Genomic DNA, 12,878 nt, shown 5'->3' on the forward strand with positions numbered 1-12,878 from the left:
ATTATATTATACTTTTAAAACTAAAAAAATAAATAAAAAATAGTAGTAATTACAAAAAAAAAGAATATTTTAACCGTCGTTAGTAAACTTTAAATCATAATCTCTAAACCATAAATCCTAAATCTTAAACTCTTGGCTAAACCTTAATTCTTTGGATATCTTACTCTAAATTAAAAACACTAAACACTAAAACACTCAAGGATTTAGAGTTTATGATTTAAAGTTTAGGATTTAGTATTTTTGATTTAAAGTTTAGTATTTATCCAAGAGTTTAAGGTTTACCCAAGGGTTTAGAGTTTAAGATTTAAGGTTAGGTTTAGTGTTTTGCTTGACGTTAAAAATATTTAAAAAAAATTGTAACTATTATTTTTTATATTTTTTTACTTTTTTGTTTTAAAAACATAATATAACTCGATAATATTTTGTTTTCTTTTTAAAAAAATATCAAATTTGAAATAATAAAATCTTATTGGTTGGTGAACATAATGGTGAACTCAGAAATAACTACAGTAAATGGTTTTATTCAAGTATGACCGCGGTTTTTTCTGGAGTCTGTCCCTCCAACCAGTACATTTTATCCTAATTTGATCGGATTTTATGTTGACGATCTCAAAGCTCTTAATTCTACTGCTCTCTAAAAGGGGACATTATGGATAAGATCATGGTATGAAAATTGACTGTACCCCAAATCTGTTCAAAATAGACATAGATCCTACTTCCACTCAATAATTGATTCCTTCCCATCTAAAGAATGGTAAAACAATAAATTAGTAGGTTTCAAATTGGATGAAAAAAATAGCATAAATCTTTACAAGTTCGTGTAACATACCTCTAGTATTTATCTATTTTTAACCTAAGATCCTGAAACTCACATCGTGGAAAAAAACCAAAACCTCATCAAACATAAAGGAGACACGATTTTGACTATATCTTCTAATATATGCATTATATGATAATTCTACGTACGTTAGATATAATATTTCATGCGTTTGACATTTGGCAGTAAACTTACACATCAACTTTATTTTCTATTTGTTTTTAGTTCATAAATAAATCAAAGTTTTAAAAATAGAAGCTTAGCTCGACCTAACCAATTAAGTAACTATCACACCTTTACAAGAATATCACGCTGATTGCTGGCTCTATACATATTCTAAACCTTAGAATATTTCCTGATCTTTAATCACAAATTTTACTAATATTTTCTTTAACATGAGGTATATTCTTAAACCCACCATTAATCATGTCCCTCTTCTTGTAAACAATATATCTTTTTAACATAATAAAAATAAACTAACTGAAAAAGAAACAACAATACACAATCATCATGAAATAACGTAGATGAGAATTGATAGAGCCTCTCGTTTTCATGGACCTATTAATGTTTTGTCGTTTTCAACAAGGCTAAAACTAAAGCTGAAGTTGAAGTGCGATTTGAAAAGATTTTTTTGTTTATTTTCTAGTAAAAGAGAGCAAATTGTCCACGCCTCTACCTAGTAAACTTATGGGGACGTGATAAACAAATATTTGTTATATTAGTATAGAGCTTTATAATAGTGGATCTTGATTTTTTAACCAGTCATTCGAAATTGTTACCTCTAATTTTACCAAATAGTTGTCACTTTAGTAATTTAAGTTTACTAAAGTGTCTCATAATTAATATTCTCCTAATTTAATGGGTCGAAATAATGTTTATCATTTATCAATAGAAATCAATATATTTTAAGTAAAATTTAAATTTACATTAAAAATTCTACATAATAATTAAAATAAAGATCCTTATAAACACATTACATACCAAAATTATTAAAAATATATAAAACATGAATAAAGTAATTACAAATGAACATTTAACTGCAAGCAAACAACTAACAAGCTAATGAGCTAACGTCTTAAGTTCAAAAAAAAAAAATGAGCTAACGTCCATTTTTTATTTGTCACCACTACAAAAGCATGATGACATCTCGTCACAACTTTGTTTGCGTTTGAAGTTATGTCTAACTCACAGAAATCATAACCACCTTGTTCGCAAAATAGAGTTCATCATGTATGTCTAGCAGTTTGCAAAGAGAAATGATGTGTACATAAAGAAGAGAAATTGGTGTTGCATCGTCGTTCAATTGTTCCACCAGTTTGGGAATGTTTCCAAACACAACAAAGAGTCGGAAACTACATATATTCGTAAACCATGAAACAAAACACGGTGCATGAGACACATAGTTCTATGCAAAAAAACCAACGAATCTTTGTTGAATTTAACATGGAAATAGATGTAAAGAACACTCTCATGGCCTGTAAAATATATGCTTTTCTAGATGTACAAGATCTGTAAATGTTTGTAGATTTTTATATAAACCTATGTAACTATGTTGCTTCAAGTCGATCCACCATTTGAGTCAAAAATATATATATATATATATATATATATATATATATATATATAACAGAAATAAACATGGATTTCAATTTGAAAATACTGAAAATATGGCATGTACACTAATGTATGGTTAACGTAGTTTTTGAATGATTATTCCAATATATTGAAACATGAAATTTTCTTTGCTTTGCAACGTTTACGTGTAACACTCTGTCAAAGAAAAAAAACGTTTACGTGTAACGTCATTATTTTGCTTTAAGATATTGTATACATACTTTTAGCGAAATTTTATATGTAAATATCTAAGTAGAGTTCGGACATCTCTCTTGTCGAAATTAAATGTTATTGGACTCTCATCGTATTTTAAAATTCTATCTTACCAAAAGATAATCTCATGTCCATCTAGTAAAAAAAAATTATTTGGATTGTGGTTACTGATAATGCGTGATGCATTGATCTCCACATTAAATGAAATGTCTTGTCTTTGTTAGTGCAATCTGACTATTAAAAACCATTGTGTCTGTGTGTTCAAAGGATAGAAGAAAAGAAAAACAGATATTTCAGCTGACTCGACTTTGTATTTATCTGACTGGAACAAGACACATGACACAATGATGGTGCCGGTACGTCTTGATCTAACATACAAATCAAATAAGTATTGAAGTGTAATTCATAATTACGTTATAAAATAGTTTCTTGACTCTTGAAAACTAGATACATGTCAAATTTTAACATGAAACTTAATATCTATACTTTTCATAAAATCAAACTGGGAAATTAATTTTACAAGTTCAATCGAAATCGAGTTAATATCTATATTATTAAAACTGAAGTACCTTTTAGTACTGTTTGGAAACATGGATAAAACATAAATGAGAATTGTTTGGAAACAAGGATAAAACATAAATGAGAATTGTTTGGAAACATGGATAGTAGATTAATTACTTTCTTTTATTTATACATTTAGTCATTGCATTTATTATAAATTATATATTTCCTTTTTGTATTTTTTATTTATAGATTCTGCCACTATATTTAAAATTAATTTAAATTAATTATTTTTTTTTAAATTAATTAATTACAATGGTTGTTGTTTCTTTATAGTGAAAAAATATATATATATATAGTATATCTTATATAAAAGAATTTTAAATATAGTATTACTTTATTTAGTTTAGTCAAATATAAAAATTTCGAGAGTTCAATTTTTAAGAAAATAAAATATCATAAAATTAATAATAATTCATAGAAAACTAATGCAAAAATTAAATTTTAGGCATGTTTTCCTTAACAGAAAAACAACAGGTCAATATATGAATTATACAATTACATCAAATTACATTAAGTTATAAAAATAATATAATATTATGTACAAATAAAAAAAATTATTATCAAACATCTATATTATAAAATAATATATTTTATTCTCTTTTTTTAACGCTGATTTATTATGATATTACAATTATGATATGAGAAAGATTACATAGACGATTCTACTCTATATATATGTACATTACAAAACATAAAAAATATATATGGAATTTTTTAATCAAACCAGCAGTTTATGATTTTATGTTAAATACAAATTAAATCAAACACCCGCACGGGGGTGCGGATTAAGTTCTAGTATATATTATGACTGTTGCACTAGCTTGTAAAATAAGTTGAGCACTTTCAGTTTTCTAAACAAAGGAGAAAATGAACTAATGCTTCATATTCGAACAAAAAATTTAAGTTAAAATTTCTTAATTGTGTAGACAACTAATAAGCTTATATAGATGCGCATAATAGTAGCACCAGTGTTGTGAGATATGATCGTTCATTATTCCAGGGGTACATATACATATATGTCTTTTGCTTTAAGTCAGCTGGTTCTACTTGGCTAAGCCATGTGCTCATCCAAGGAGCTGATAACGAGACAAGAAAGCTACATTGAACCCTTTCACTATACTTGGTACCTTTGAGGCTAAATTTTTGCCTATCCTAAGGAAAAACAAACAAGTAATAAAGAAAAAGAAAGCTGCAACACAGGATTATGACTTTTCACATCTTGTGAACCCTTTTAGATGTCTAAACTTAAATTGTCAGCTTTTATCAAAAGCGACAAGTAGGAGGAGTTCGTCAAAATTATTGGAGACAAGGTATTGAACACCCTCGGAGTAAATTATTTTCTTTCAAATGATGTTCCTCTTAAAAAAGAATTAATTCAATGAGATTCGACCTTAGAAGGGATCAGTAACTAAATCTTAGATAAACGGTCGTCACCCATTTACTGTAGTGACCAAAAAAATATCAGACACGCAACTATGAAAAAAGTTAAACATACAGCCTTTCTTTGTTACATCTAAGTAAATATAATTTCCCCTGAAAGAAAAATGTGATTTAAATATAATTTCCCCTGAAAGCAAATGTGATTTGGTAGTAACAAAAAAAACATATCTAATTCTCAACCAGCAAAATTCATATAAAACAAGTTATCAACAATGATCTTCCACAATGTTTTTCCACAAAATCAAAAGAAAACTAGCACAAACTGTGTTAAAGAAACTGAATAGGAAAGAACTGTATAAATGTGATTTCATTGTTTACAATAAAAGTGAAGATATAATCATGGACGTGTAAGTTTTTTTATTTAGAAGTTGCCTAAACAAAACTTCAGTTAATTAACCTTCCCTTACGTGCATGGAGACTCATCATACCGAGCAATCAATCTTAGATTGCGTTAGATTAAGTAACCTCTCATATAGCGTCATTGAGCTACTGGATCTGTGATGTCAATTGACAACCCTCGTTTGATGTGACCGAACAAGCGATATCAGACTTGTTAACTACACCACATGCTCTTCCAAAGCATGCACAGATTTGTTTTTTTTTAAGGGAAAAGCATTCACAAATTTATACCTTGCATTCTTATCCTCGGCAAGTAAAGGGTAGATAGCGAAAAATATCGAGGGGCTCTGCATCGTCTTTGTAGGCAGCTAAGAGCAGCATTAACCGGGTATGTAGAAGGGTTTTTAGGAGAGAGGGACCCACAAAAATGAGGGAACCGAGGAAGAAGGGAGTCAAATGTAGCCAAATAAGAAACGTATGCAGTTGGGTTTTTTTACTGTGCGCGGGCCCCACTGACATGTGACGGCCCGCGATTGATTCTTTTATAATTTTTTTTTTTTTTAATCGGCCAAAAGAAAAAAAAGAAAAATTATAAACCCATTTGGGTATTTGGGTTAATCATGCTCTAAGACAAATATGAAGGATCTATAAAATTCACGCGGAGGCAAGTTAGTTTTTATGGTGAAAAAACAAAGAACCGATATTTTGTTTGCATATATACGTTATATATGGTATACTTGTTCTATATGCATTTAGACTAAATATTTAATTTCTGGATTTTTGTTCTGGGCAATATTTTTATGGAGATTACCACCTATTAGATTAGTGGAAAATTAGATTATATGATAAACCACCACATTTTCGATTATTTGGTAAATCAAACTCGTACAAGATTGAAATGTTGAGATTGTTTTATGATACGATTTAAACGAAAATATATATAGAATGGTGATAAGCGACGGGTATGAGGATGTGTACTCTGAGAGATGTCAATCAAAGTCCCACATTGGATAATTAGACAAGGAGTGTCTAATATATAAAGAGATGTCCAACTCTAATAGTACGAGGCCTTTTGGGATGGAAACCAAAAGTAAAACCATGCGGGCTTGCTAATTAGGCCCAAAGTGGACAATATCGTACTAATCGGATAATATAGAGTTGGACATGGGATTTCACAATCCCAACAATTGGTATCAGAGCGGTTGACGAGAAATCTGCAAGAAGACCAAAATACCCTTCGAGTAGGAATGGGACCCTTCAAGGTGGAAAGGGAGGTTCGGCAGAGATTAGTCAAAAGATCCTGGAATTGTGGGAAGAACATTCTCGACTAAGGGTGTCGAATGTCGAAGATGCGACAAGGCACCGAGATGATTCGCTAGAGGAAAAATGGCACAAGGTGTGTGGTCCTTAGCTTGAGGGGGAGAATGAGAGATGTCAATCAAAGTCCCACATTGGATAATTAGACAAGGAGTGTCTAATATATAAAGAGATGTCCAACTCTAATAGTACGAGGCCTTTTGGGATGGAAACCAAAAGTAAAACCATGCGGGCTTGCTAATTAGGCCCAAAGTGGACAATATCGTACTAATCGGATAATATAGAGTTGGACATGGGATTTCACAATCCCAACATACTCTATCTAAAGGAAAAAGACGAAAACAATAGATAGACATTATCCTTTGACGAGAAAAGGAATTGAGGAAAAAGGATAAATGAAAAGAGAATGATGGATCATAAAAGCCAACCCATTGCATTATACAACACTTGCACGATGATCTATACTATACTAAAAGGGGGATATAAGCCATGGAGAGGGTGTCCACATAGGATAGAAAAATCAACCAATCAGAGAACCCAAAATTGCCATGTCATCTCATTTACTTTTCGTAAAAAATAAAAAAAACAATGCCAAGGTGAGAATCGAACCCGGGTTAGTATGATATGTATATAGGACAGTTACCACTAAGCCATTGAAATATTCTTGGACACATATACAAGAACCACTAAGTATATAATCACAAACTCTTATGTACATTTACAATAATATAAATTCAACTTTCAAGACTCCGATACTTTGTTTTGTAAAAAAAAAAATAAGTAAGTGACTAAGCTAATATATTCTTAGAAAGTGTGAGAACGTTGACAAATATGAAAAAGCATATATTTTTGTTTTCGTGACAAAGTTAAGAATTTTGTAAAAGTAAGTTTAACATATAAATTTTCGTGACAAATATGAAAAAGCATAGGAAACAATTAAAATATACTTCTCTAATGTCTTAATAAAATATTATTTAAGGAGTGTAATAATTAAATATATTAATTCAATAAATTTTGTAATTTATAGACAAAACAATAACACAACAAATTTTGAAACATTTGTTTAACCTATCGATTTTTTTCATGAGAATCTATCCTATACTAAAAGGAAGATATTCTCAATGGAGAGAGTGCCATGTCAGATTTTTTAATCGTCCAATTAAAATGCACTAATCTGCCATGCTATCAACAATATAATCATGCGAAATAATATGGGCTCTTAGTGATTTGATGTGGCCCAATTTTCACGATCTCTCCGACTTTTACACTTTCTCTTTGCCGTCTCAAAGTCTAGAAACCCTACCGTCTATGTGTTTCACCGTTCTGACTCCTTATGTCTCTCCTCCTATATAAAAACCTTTTCCGATCGACCTCCAAGCTCATTCAACAACATCCACAAAACTTCTTCCAGTAAAAGCAAAGTCAGTCGGAAAAATCTCTTGGCAAGTCTCGGGCGGCTCTATTTTTCAACGCCATCACACTAGGCCTCTCGGACTCAGAGTTACGCTTTAGTTTATTTCACTTATGGGAGTCAAGAAACAGGGGCTCCGTATTGGCTTTGAACGGCAGCTCTCTCTTAAACAAGCAGGTATGATCTTTTACTGATTAACCTGACCCTTTACTGTTTTCACAAGTCGCAGAAAAAAGTGTGTATCGGTGGTATATGTTTATCTTCGTGTTTGATTTATAATGCATATAATATAGTGTATAACGTAGTCTTCGATATCCCTGCTGTGAAAGAACTTCCGGGTTTAGAATACTTGAGGGACTAACTGTGAACTCTCTTCGAGCGCGCAAAGGTAAATGGTGGCTTTCTGATTTTGTTTCCCTTCGTGTGACAGAAAAAAATTATATATAGCTGATGTGTATGTCAACATGGTAGATGACAGAGTCAAGGGTTAGAGGGCTTAAAGGAGTCATACGATCTTGCGTTATGTGCTTTTGTGGTGTCTGCAAAGGAATTCAGGTTTGCGATTGGACCTAACTTTTTGCATTTAACTGTAAAAGAAACAAAAAAATTTATCATTTACCTTACTACTCTCACCTAACTTTTTCAAGTAGGTTAAACAACTTTTACCTTAAGTAACATGAAGGTGATTTGCCAACATGAAGACTGCAGACGGCAAGGTTTCCAAGAGTTTATGGGTCTTTAGCATCTTACAATGACCACAAACTAATTTAACACTTGCACATATACAGAAGAAGCTAAGAAAGCAGTGCAGTGTGAGAAATCAAGAAACATTGATCTAGAAGGATTTCGATAATTTTGGTTGGTGACTCAATCTCTTACCTTCTCTCATTGATATTATCATGGTTGCTTTCTTTAGCTGGACTAAGATCATTCAACATCATTGTTTTTTCTTTCCCCAGTTGAAAACTGTAAGTACTATGGATGCTACATTAAATTGAACAGCATAAGCAAGGGTTTCAACTCTCAAGACACTCATTGGAAGGACTTAGCTGGCAGCATATTTGCATGTGCTTTAATGATCTTTACACGTTCGGCATCGAAAAGCTTTCTCTGTCACTGAAACACTGTGTAAAAGTAAGGAAACAAATACAATCTTTTCTTGGTTTTAATATTTTGGTTGCTGTGAATTGTAACCTTAGTTCTCTATCTTAGTTACAAGATCTTCACTGAATGCGAGGCATGGAAGACTTTTAATGATGGCTCTACTTTGCTGAAATAGGAATGAGCTTCCAATGAATAAAGGTAAACCATAAGAGATACCCCATTCAAAACCCAATGTGTCAATAGAGAATAGAAGTTCTAATTTTCTAAGTCAGTTTTTCATTTATCATGCAGGTCGGATTATGTGTTGGTCACAGCAGAGCATGGCCAATAACAAATATGAAGTGAAGGATGACCAGTAACAAATATAAAAGGCCTAATGAACACATTCTTGATTTTATAAAATAGAATTACAATTTTGAAGTGGATAATGAAGGAAGTAATAAACCTTTTTGAAAATAGAATTACCTGTATTTCTTCCTGGGATAAAATCCTATTATGTCCTAAGCCAAAAATATTATTTTTTTACAGACCATGTGATGCATGTGGCAGCTTTACAATTGAAACTTATCTTGATAACTATTGTTTCTTCGTCGGATAACGGGATTCCCGTTCAGTACGATATGATTGCCAGACAATGCCCAAGATTAGGAAATAAACATTGGGATTTAGAAATCTGACACAGAATATCAAATTTAGATTGTAATATGGAGTTGTGTTAAAAAAAAAAGATTGTAATATGGACCTACTGATTATTTAGCAATCTATCTATCACTAAATGAAAAGAGATATGAAAGGACAATTAGTGAAGAAAATATGTTTAGGCCATGTCTGGCAATAGTTACCTTGATAACTTGCAAACTTCCTCCGCTTGATAGTACGTGAAAACATACCTACTAATATGCGTTTTTCAACAGGTGGGGATAAAAGTACACAAATGTTTCCTTGAAAGATCACTAAAACTAAAGAAAGGGGAAAATATAATCTCAAAGGATCAAGTCGAATTGAAAACTCAGAAAGGTACGTAATGTTGGAGAGCGTGCATGTTCGAGGGACATCATAAGGATATAGAGCCACATAGGATCCCAATCGATCCAAGACTCACTAAAGGATATTATTCCCCAGAAAGTTAGGTTACTCGAATGAAGAAATCGACTTAAGCTTGGGTTGTTTTTACTGTAAACAAAAAAATAGTATGAAGAATGTTATTGGAAGTATATGCAAAATTCCCCCAATTGGTATATAAAATTTTATTTTTATAACAGTGTAATAACCTGTTTTTTTTTAAATACTAATTGTAAAACCAACTAATATTTAATAATAAAAGTTAAATAAATTGTGAATATCTATTCAGAATATTTAGATTATCTTTTTACGCCGAGTTAATATTTTAACTATAGCTGGACTGTAAGATTTGTCTTTTTGTTTATAAAAAACAAATAATAAAATAAATAATAATATCTTCATAGAATTTCAGTGTATTTAACACATAAACATTTTAAAAGTTTTTTTAATTAAAGAAATAGGTAATTAAATTAGCTTTACTAATTATAATGTAAAAAATAGATTATAATCGTAAAAATAGATTATAAAAGATTAAATAAGAGATAAATAAAAACATACACATGATATAATAACACATATAACGAGAACAATACGCGATGTTGAGATAAATGGTATATTTCATAATAAAATAAATATGTACGCAAAATATTTTTGAGAATAGCTTAGGTTTAATAAATTATTTATTCATTTTACATTGTTCACTATTCCACTTAGGAGAAAACAATAAATTGTGAATTTACTCATTTTAATTTAATTTATTATTTATATTTTTTATAACATATATGTAATATATTATAATGTAAATATATATAATATAATGCTTTTTATATAGATCCGGGCGTAGCCCGGATAAAATCTCTAGTACTTATAATTCCACATAATTAGGAACAAAAACCAACTAAATACTATAAAAAATAAAATTATAAAAATAGTAGTATAGTAAAACTTTTAAACTATATACTTGCTCTAATGATTCAGCCGTATGATCACGATCATGGGTTGTATGCACTCTGGTAGATGCCTCATTCATGCATTAATTGTAGAAAAAATAAAAACATCTATGACTATGATCATATACTAATATTTAAAGAACACTGTGATTATTCAACCCTTTTTTTAGAACAATTATTCAACTCTTATAGATGCATCTATGACTATGATCCTTTAGGATTTAAAGTAAATTTTAGATGATATATTATTATAATTTCTCAAGGTTTGTAAAGGTCACCGTACAAAATTACGTGGAATAACGTTGAAATGCATACATACTTTTACTTTGACTAATCTCTTTTTTTATTGTTACTTAAAGTCAAGAACGGCGTGTTGTTAATTTGTTCTACTTATAAAGTAATTAAGTTGTTGTGAAATCGAGGAAAAGAATATTGAATATACATTATTGAAATGGTCCCATAATAAATGTTGTGTTTTTCTTATATGCTTGAAGAACAAATAAAAGGGAATGTGTTGTGGAGAAGAGAGCGCGAGTGGAACTTGTTGCTACCTAATTGTCGCCACACTTCCCACACGTCCCTCTTGTGTCTTTACTTTTCACCACTTCCTCTCTTTGTAACCCTCTTTTTCACATTCACCAAATCACCATCTTCTGTCAACTTTTTTAAAAATGTTTACAATATTATTATAATGTTCCCAAAATCAATTCACTAAAATCTAGTAAACCTTAGAGCACATGCAACTCAATTAAAATAAAATGATCAAACCTTTGTATAATTGCACTAATCAATTAAAGCAAAACCGCTAAGCAATAGTTTAATCAGTGGTTGGAGAAGCTATGTGGCTCCTTTAGATTACGAATGGGTGCTCCACAACCATCTCTCTGTCATTCCTCAATATTAAAAACAAGTTTAGAACAAAATACGAATCTTTGTTAACTGGATTAGTACTAATATTCTATAAAACTTCAAAGCAAAGTTCATCTTCTTTGGAATTGAAAGCTAAACCTCAAACATTATCAAATTTATTTGATATTATCTTTAATCAAAAAGAGGTCAACACTATCACAATATTTTTAAACAAAGCCTACTCGAATTCCATGTAAGCATCTCGAAGTACCTTTTTTGCCCCTCATCTTCATCATAGATTCATAACATAAAAAAAGTCCTTATTCTCCGAGAACCAGCGTCCCTGTCCCGCGGACCATTAGCGTTCGTAGGTAAGCAGTACGCTCGTACGTGTCGAGAGGCAACCAGTCACGTGCCAACCTGAGTTGGTTACATCAGCATCCAAGCATCCAACGTGGCGATGGTAATGGCCACGTGCTACGAAACCTTGTATAAGAAACACCCACCCAATCCCCAAGCTCCTTTATCCATTATTTAAGTCGTATATAAAAACATTTTCAAAGGTCGTATTTTAAAATTTTAAACAGTTAAAAGTATTTTTTTCGATTATAATCCAAAATTAAAAAAGAAAGCAAAATCAAAATCAAAATCGATATCAGACAACACCTCGACCTTTCTTTCTCCTTCCCATCGTCTCCGTTGAATACAACCACACATAATCCACGAGCTCAGATTTCAAAAAATCGACGGTTGTAGAAGACGGAAGTAGAATCGAGTGGCGGAGATTTCTTTCACGGACACGAAATGGCGACGCCGTTGCCGGACTTTGAGGCGGCGAGAGGTGGCGGAGGAGGAGTAGCGTCTTCATCAACCACGGTGCTTACGAGAGCGTACCTCTTCTGCGGCGAGTACGTTCACGGAGGACGCGGAGGAGATTTCTCCGATCCTGATTTTCCTATTCTTTCACAAGGCGGTATGCAGTGAGCTCGAATCGCTTCATAGGCTGGCGCTTGAGTTTGCTACAGGTCACCATGTTGATCTCCGTCTCCTCCGTGAACGGTATCGGTTCCTTAGATCCATCTATAAGCATCACTGCAATGCCGAGGACGAGGTAATGCCAAAAAGCTGGCTCTCTTCTCTCTGTGGAAACATTCGAAAATCACAATTGTTGAAAGCGTCTTTGCTTTGATTTTTAATT

The 12,878-nt window shown here is 31.7% G+C and overlaps 3 long non-coding RNA genes across 3 annotated transcripts; 2 read left to right on the forward strand and 1 right to left on the reverse strand.

The window, feature by feature from the left end:
- The first annotated feature begins 7,203 nt into the window (after positions 1 to 7,203).
- On the forward strand, positions 7,204 to 8,704 carry LOC125604442. Its single transcript, XR_007336209.1, has 4 exons — positions 7,204 to 7,892; positions 8,187 to 8,270; positions 8,366 to 8,573; positions 8,675 to 8,704. It is a non-coding gene; the product is annotated as an uncharacterized LOC125604442 (long non-coding RNA).
- A 51-nt stretch (positions 8,705 to 8,755) lies between these two features.
- LOC125604433 lies at positions 8,756 to 9,280 on the forward strand. The gene is made up of 3 exons (XR_007336206.1): positions 8,756 to 8,849; positions 8,928 to 9,017; positions 9,111 to 9,280. It is a non-coding gene; the product is annotated as an uncharacterized LOC125604433 (long non-coding RNA).
- Positions 9,281 to 11,320: 2,040 nt separating this feature from the next.
- LOC125604435 lies at positions 11,321 to 12,839 on the reverse strand. Its single transcript, XR_007336207.1, has 3 exons — positions 11,952 to 12,839; positions 11,600 to 11,715; positions 11,321 to 11,491 (listed from the first exon to the last, which is right to left on the reverse strand). It is a non-coding gene; the product is annotated as an uncharacterized LOC125604435 (long non-coding RNA).
- Positions 12,840 to 12,878: the final 39 nt, after the last annotated feature.

Source organism: Brassica napus, unplaced genomic scaffold (genome assembly GCF_020379485.1).
Source record: "Brassica napus cultivar Da-Ae unplaced genomic scaffold, Da-Ae ScsIHWf_550;HRSCAF=826, whole genome shotgun sequence".
Classification (NCBI taxonomy): Eukaryota; Viridiplantae; Streptophyta; class Magnoliopsida; order Brassicales; family Brassicaceae; genus Brassica; species Brassica napus.